Source organism: Triticum dicoccoides, chromosome 7B (assembly GCF_002162155.2).
Source record: "Triticum dicoccoides isolate Atlit2015 ecotype Zavitan chromosome 7B, WEW_v2.0, whole genome shotgun sequence".
NCBI lineage: Eukaryota > Viridiplantae > Streptophyta > Magnoliopsida > Poales > Poaceae > Triticum > Triticum dicoccoides.
The window spans coordinates 315,490,645-315,499,096 of NC_041393.1; positions in this window are offsets into that span (position 1 = coordinate 315,490,645).

The window sequence follows — 8,452 nt, forward strand, 5'->3', positions numbered from 1 at the left end:
CCCATGTAATTTCGAAATACATAAGTATAGGCTATTTTTAGAGTCCGTATGTGTGGGGAAACAAGAGATAGGGTTGATTTCGGACCCCTCCACCAAGGGCCACGAAATTCCCCCCCTCTTCCTCCATATATACAGCCCTTAGGGCATCGTTTAGACTTTGGGATTTGTTTAGTTAAAAGTTAGCCATTGCAACTTCGTGTACTTCGTTTGTGTCCAACGACCAGACCAAGACCGCTTACGGATCCCCACCATTATCAATACTTCATATATATTCGCAATATTCAGATTGCTTTATCATATTCTTGCTCGTTCTTCGATTGCTTGCAGGAATAGACCTTCGTGGTCAGGTTGATCGTGCTCCAGCGTGGTCAATAACCTCTCGGAGTTGGTTTAGCGATTGCTAAGGCGCAACGTCGTGCACTTTTGTAGTCGGATCGTCAAACTCATCTCCACCAAATCGATAGTTATCATCTCATGGAAAGATCGGGACACCCCGCCTCTATCAGTGGGTGTCGCAAATCCGTCAAGCAAATCTCAAATTCTTACCAGTTCTTACCCAGCAGCAGGCGGTGATCGGCAACCGTTGTAGTTAAAAACTCTCAAAGCTTGGATAGAGCGATTACCAGGGAGAGTCAAACGCACGACGTAGATGTATGTGGAGCTGGGAAGGCTTATAATATGGTAGCAAAAAGGGTCAGCAATAATCAATTCAGAGATGCAAAGTTGAATAAACGCTCAACGACGGTACTGTGCTGGTCCTAGGCTAGACTGTGCTAGAGACGCGAGCCTAGAACACTAACAAAATCACGGCGCGGCACGTAAACAAGGGAAAAGCACACTCTGATTTTTTTTTCGCTCTTTTTTTTGCGCTCTTTTTTTTTGCGCTGCTTTTTATTTTTGCGAAAAATCTCTATAATGGCGAGTGTCTCAAAACTCTTCCTAGCTCAAACTGACAGGATGGGCATGAAATTTTTTCGACCAATTTTTTTTTTTCGACTGCCCGGACCCAAAAACTGGAAACGGGTCAAAAAAAACTTCCTATAATGGCACCTGTCTCAAAACACTCAGAAACACCTAAAAATAGGATAGCCAGAATTTTTTTCGAAAAATGTGTTTTCGAAAAATTTTGGGCCTAAACGGAGCGTGGCTACCCGACTCTTCTTTTTTTTTTCCGAAACCTACTCCGGCAAGGAAACACGAATCGGAATCTAGATGGATCCCGAAAACAAACCTAATAAGCAAAGAACTCGGATTGGTGGTGGATATATGGTGGTGGTATATGGCAGCGGTGGTGGTAGCGGTGGTAGTATATGGATATGGATCGGTGGTGGTATATGGACACGGATTGGTGGTGGTATATGGATACGGATTCGGTGCGGTGGTGGTAGATGGCAGGGGCGATGATGATGGTGCGGCGGCGGCGTGACAACTTATGACCAGAACTCGAAACTCTAAAAGACTAGACTCTAAGACCAGCAACTAGACACGACGATGCAACCGCAAATTCAACAAAGCAAAACCCTAAAACGATTATGCAAGGCTCAAATTGGTTCGGATATGATGAACTAACCCTAATTTTTTTTTGTGGCTTTTTCGTGGACTATAGGTATGAAGAACAGACTCGATCTAAACTATGAAAAACTGTAAAATCTCACCGAGCAACCTGGAAATCTGATACCACTTGATAGAGGCGGAGGTGTCCCGTCTTTCGATGAGATGGTGGATTTCGCTTTGGTGGAAGTCGACTTTGACGATCCGACTATGAACGTGCGAGGACGTCGCGCCTTAGCAATCGCTAAACCAACTCCGAGAGGTTATTGACCACGCCGGAGCACGATCAACCTGACCACGAGGGTCTGTTTCCTGCGAGCAAACGAAGAACAAGCAAGAAACTAAGATTGCAATCTGGATATTGCGAATATAAGATGAAAGCTTTATTGATCAAGGTGGGGTTCTGTGACGCCTTTGTCTGGTCGTTGAACACAAACGAAGTACGCGAAGTTGCAGCTATGGCGAACTTTTAATCTAAACAAAACCCAAAGTCTAAACGATGCCCTAAGGGCTGTATATATGGAGGAAGAGGGTGGAATTTCGTGGCCCTTGGTGGAGGGGTCCGAAATCAACCCTATCTCTTATTTCCCCACACATACGGACTCTAAAAATAGCCTATACTTATGTATTTCGAAATTACATGGGCCTGGCCCAATAATAAGGTGACGCAGCACCTAAAATAGCCTCGGGACGAAATTTATGAAGTGGCATCTTGTATATTTCGTCCAAGGCTTCATGCACCCATTATGGTGGCTTCAAAGTCCTGAAATCATCACTTGTCACTCCGTTCTTGTTTCCCTTGCGCATGCCATCATCTCCATGCTTGTTCTTGCTCCAATGTTCATCCTTCTCCAAGCTAGGCCCTTCATTTGTAAGCAAAACAAATGTATCCAATTTAGGCAGCATCATATTCTCATGAACATTAGAATCATTACCAAGAAACGAAAGTACCTGGTAATTTAATTGGCGTGCACGAGCTCTAGTAATTGGTCCAGTATGTATAGCAGCAGGGGCTGTGGGTGTAACAATTGTATTGATGTCCTCATCAGAACTCCTGCAAAATGTTAGTGACAGCAGGAGGCAAAGAGGAAGGCACGTCCTCGAATGAAAATAATGCCTCTTTGCACACAAAAGCATAGCAAACAGATTTGCTGAAATCTAGCTCATCAATATCAGATTTGGTGGCAAATAAACATGCACTTTTCAATTTAATTTCAGAAGCAACACTAGATGGTTTATTATTAGGCTTCATTTGTTGCTCAAATTCTTTTGCCACAATCTGATTTTCACTCTTATTCTTCTCCTGTTGTGCTTTATTAGCTCTATTAATATCATCTTTCAAAATGGAATCAGGAGTCATAGGAAGCAAAGTAATATTTTTATCCTTATGAACAAGAGTATAGTGATTGTTTCTACCATGGTGTACAGAATTTTTATCAAATTGCCATGGTCTACCAAGTAATAAGGAACATGGTTGCATAGGTACCACATCACAATCAACATAATCAGCATATGTAGAGATACTAAAATGCACACGAACAGTACGTGTTACCTTAACCTTGCCGCTGTTGTTGAACCATTGGATGTAGTAAGGATGTGGATGTGGTCTTGTGGTGAGAGAAAGCTTCTCCACCATCTCCATGCTAGCCAAGTTGTTGCAGCTCCCTCCGTCTATTATGACGCGCACAGAACGTTCCTTCACAACTCCCTCGGTATGGAACAAATTGTGCCTCTGATTTTGCTCAGCTTGTGTGACCTGCACACTCAAAACACGTTGAGCAACTAAACATTCATACCTGTCAGCGTCTTCAGGAGCCATGTATTGCGTCTCATGATCAGAATCATCTCCACCATGTTCTTCACGTGTAATAAGAGCCAATGTCTCCTCATCATAGTCACTAGCGGACTCATATCCACCATCCGCGGTAGCAATCATCACACGCGGAGATTTGCATTCCCTCGCATAATGACCTCCTCCCTTACAACGACGACAAATAATATCACTTGTGTGCCCTGTTGATGCCATGGAAGAAGAAGAACGCTGTGCAGGCCCCGCAGGTGCGCTCTTGGCAGATAATGGTTGATAAAGGCAAAGGTGTCCCGTCTTTCGATGAGATGGTGGATTTCGCTTTGGTGGAAGTCGACTTTGACGATCCGACTACGAACGTGCGAGGACGTCGCGCCTTAGCAATCGCTAAACCAACTCCGAGAGGTTATTGACCACGCCGGAGCACGATCAACCTGACCACGAGGGTCTGTTTCCTGCGAGCAAACGAAGAACAAGTAAGAAACTAAGATTGCAATCTGGATATTGCGAATATAAGATGAAAGCTTTATTGATCAAGGTGGGGTTCTGTGACGCCTTTGTCTGGTCGTTGAACACAAACGAAGTACGCGAAGTTGCAGCTATGGCGAACTTTTAATCTAAACAAAACCCAAAGTCTAAACGATGCCCTAAGGGCTGTATATATGGAGGAAGAGGGGGGAATTTCGTGGCCCTTGGTGGAGGGGTCCGAAATCAACCCTATCTCTTGTTTCCCCACACGTACGGACTCTAAAAATAGCCTATACTTATGTATTTCGAAATTACATGGGCCTGGCCCAATAATAAGGTGACGCAGCACCTAAAATAGCCTCGGGACGAAATTTATGAAGTGGCATCTTGTATATTTCGTCCAAGGCTTCATGCACCCATTATGGTGGCCTCAAAGTCCTGAAATCATCACTTGTAACTCCGTTCTTGTTCCCCTTGCGCATGCCATCATCTCCATGCTTGTTCTTGCTCCAATGTTCATCCTTCTCCAAGCTAGGCCCTTCATTTGTAAGCAAAACAAATGTATCCAATTTAGGCAGCATCATATTCTCATGAACATTAGAATCATTACCAAGAAACGAAAGTACCTGGTAATTTAGTTGGCGTGCACGAGCTCTAGTAATTGGTCCAGTATGTATAGCAGCAGGGGCTGTGGGTGTAACAATTGTATTGATGTCCTCATCAGTTTAAGACAAGGGAAAAATTCTGTAGAAGAATATTATCAGGAATTACAAACTGGCATGATTAGATGTGGTATTGTTGAGGAGAATGAAGCTATGCTTGCATGTTTTCTGGGTGGATTAAATAGAGAGATTCAGACCATTCTAGACTATAAGGAGTATACTAATATGACTCGTTTATTCCATCTTGCTTGTAAAGCTGAACGTGAAGTGCAGGATCGACAAGCATTGGGGCGAACTAACTTTTCTGCAGGCCGACCTTCATCATGGACACCACGTGCATCTTCTACTTCAACTGCACCAGCACCTCCATCCGGTGCCACCTCCAGCCGTGATACAAGAAAACAGGCACAACCACCATTATCTGCCAAGAGCGCACCTGCGGGGCCTGCACAGCGTTCTTCTTCTTCCATGGCATCAACAGGGCACACAAGTGATATTATTTGTCGTCGTTGTAAGGGAGGAGGTCATTATGCGAGAGAATGCAAATCTCCGCGTGTGATGATTGCTACCGCGGATGGTGGATATGAGTCTGCTAGTGACTATGATGAGGAGACTTTGGCTCTTATTACACGTGAAGAACATGGTGGAGATGATTCTGATCATGAGACGCAATACATGGCTCCTGAAGACGCTGACAGGTATGAATGTTTAGTTGCTCAACGTGTTTTGAGTGTGCAGATCACACAAGCTGAGCAAAATCAGAGGCACAATTTGTTCCATACCAAGGGAGTTGTGAAGGACCATTCTGTGCGCATCATCATAGACGGAGGGAGCTGCAACAACTTGGCTAGCATGGAGATGGTGGAGAAGCTTTCTCTCACCACAAGACCACATCCACATCCTTACTACATCCAATGGTTCAACAACAGCGGCAAGGTTAAGGTAACACATACTGTTCGTGTGCATTTTAGTATCTCTACATATGCTGACTATGTTGATTGTGATGTGGTACCTATGCAAACATGTTCCTTATTACTTGGTAGACCATGGCAATTTGATAAAAATTCTGTACACCATGGTAGAAACAATCACTATACTCTTGTTCATAAGGATAACAATATTACTTTGCTTCCTATGACTCCTGATTCCATTTTGAAAGATGATATTAATAGAGCTAATAAAGCAAAACAGGAGACGAATAAGAGTGAAAATCAGATTGTGGCAAAAGAATTTGAGCAACAAATGAAGCCTAATAATAAACCATCTAGTGTTGCTTCTGAAATTAAATTGAAAAGTGCATGTTTATTTGCCACCAAATCTGATATTGATGAGCTAGATTTCAGCAAATCTGTTTGCTATGCTTTTGTGTGCAAAGAGGCATTATTTTCATTCGAGGACGTGCCTTCCTCTTTGCCTCCTACTGTCACTAACATTTTGCAGGAGTTCGCTGACGTCTTTCCACAAGACGTGCCACCGGGATTACCGCCTATTCGAGGGATTGAGCATCAGATTGACTTCATTCCCGGTGCTTCACTGCCAAACCGTGCACCATACCGTACCAATCCAGAGGAGACGAAGGAGATTATGCGTCAAGTACAAGAGCTTCTCGACAAAGGTTATATACGCGAATCCCTTAGTCCTTGTGCTGTTCCTATTATTCTAGTGCCGAAAAAGGATGGTACATCACGTATGTGTGTTGATTGTAGAGGCATTAATAATATTACTATTCGTTATCGTCATCCTATTCCTAGGCTAGATGATGATAGAGGCGGAGGTGTCCCGTCTTTCGATGAGATGATGGATTTCGCTTTGGTGGAAGTCGACTTTGACGATCCGACTACGAACGTGCGAGGACGTCGCGCCTTAGCAATCGCTAAACCAACTCCGAGAGGTTATTGACCACGCCGGAGCACGATCAACCTGACCACGAGGGTCTGTTTCCTGCGAGCAAACGAAGAACAAGCAAGAAACTGAGATTGCAATCTGGATATTGCGAATATAAGATGAAAACTTTATTGATCAAGGTGGGGTTCTGTGACGCCTTTGTCTGGTCGTTGAACACAAACGAAGTACGCGAAGTTGCAGCTATGGCGAACTTTTAATCTAAACAAAACCCAAAGTCTAAACGATGCCCTAAGGGCTGTATATATGGAGGAAGAGGGGGGAATTCCGTGGCCCTTGGTGGAGGGGTCCGAAATCAACCCTATCTCTTGTTTCCCCACACATACGGACTCTAAAAATAGCCTATACTTATGTATTTTGAAATTACATGGGCCTGGCCCAATAATAAGGTGACGCAGCACCTAAAATAGCCTCGGGACGAAATTTATGAAGTGGCATCTTGTATATTTTGTCCAAGGCTTCATGCACCCATTATGGTGGCTTCAAAGTCCTGAAATCATCACTTGTAGCTCCGTTCTTGTTCCCCTTGCGCATGCCATCATCTCCATGCTTGTTCTTGCTCCAATGTTCATCCTTCTCCAAGCTAGACCCTTCATTTGTAAGCAAAACAAATGTATCCAATTTAGGCAGCATCATATTCTCATGAACATTAGAATCATTACCAAGAAACGAAAGTACCTGGTAATTTAGTTGGCGTGCGCGAGCTCTAGTAATTGGTCCAGTATGTATAGCAGCAGGGCCTGTGGGTGTAACAATGCTATTGATGTCCTCATCATCCTCCCCTTCTTGAAATGAAGTCGTCCTCGACGGAAACTCATCTTCCTCACCCAAATAAGGCTTCAAATCTGCAATGTTAAAAGTGGGACTAACCCCAAAATCTGCAGGCAGCTCAAGTTTATATGCATTATCATTTATTTTCTCTAACACCTTAAGGGGACCATCAGCCCGTGGCATGAGCTTTGATTTGCGCAAATCAGGAAATCTATCCTTACGCAAATGTAACCAAACAAGATCTCCAGGTGCAAACACAACATGTTTTCTACCCTTATCTCCAGCAAGTTTATATTTGGCATTCATACGCTCAATGTTTTCCTTAGTTAACTCATGGATTTTTAAAATCAATTCAGCACGTTGCTTAGCATCAAAATTAACCTTCTCCGAAGATGGAAGAGGCAACAAATCAATAGGTGCACGAGGTAGGAAACCATACACAACTTCAAAAGGGCACATCTTAGTAGTAGAATGCAATGAACGATTATAAGCAAATTCAATATGAGGCAAGCATTCCTCCCACATTTTCTTATTACTCTTCAAAACAGCCCTAAGCATAGTAGACAATGTTCTATTGACTACTTCAGTTTGGCCATCAGTTTGGGGGTGACAAGTAGTACTAAAAAGCAGTTTAGTCCCCAACTTAGCCCATAAACATCTCCAAAAGTGGCTAAGAAATTTAGTATCACGATCTGAAACAATAGTATTTGGCACACCATGCAAGCGAATAATTTCACGAAAGAACAAATCAGCAACATTAACAGCATCATCGCTTTTATGACATGGTATAAAGTGTGCCATTTTCGAGAATCTATCCACGACAACAAATATGCTATCCCTCCCCTTCTTTGTTCGAGGTAAACCTAAAACAAAGTCCATAGATATATCCTCCCAAGGAACACTAGGTACATGATGAGGACATGACTACCTTGGATATGACCAAAAATATTGCATATATGCATATTTGTCAGGTGATTTCTAGTGCAAACTATTCAATAATCTATTTATGTTATCCAGAACAAAAATACTTCATACACTTTTGTGTTTTGTCTAATTGCAGGTGTATGGGACATTTGTACAATCCACATATGAAGATAAGGAAGAAAGAGATGTTTATTTGCTGTCCAAAAAGTTCTCTCACGTCATTTTTGGCCCAAGAGAAGATAGAGTCCAAGTCTCTCACGTTCTGGATTCAGATTCGGACTGCACAGACATACCTGACTCAAAACGCACACAAGTTTTTCATACGGACTCCGAATTGGGTGATTCTTTTTTTGTTGGAAACTAGATT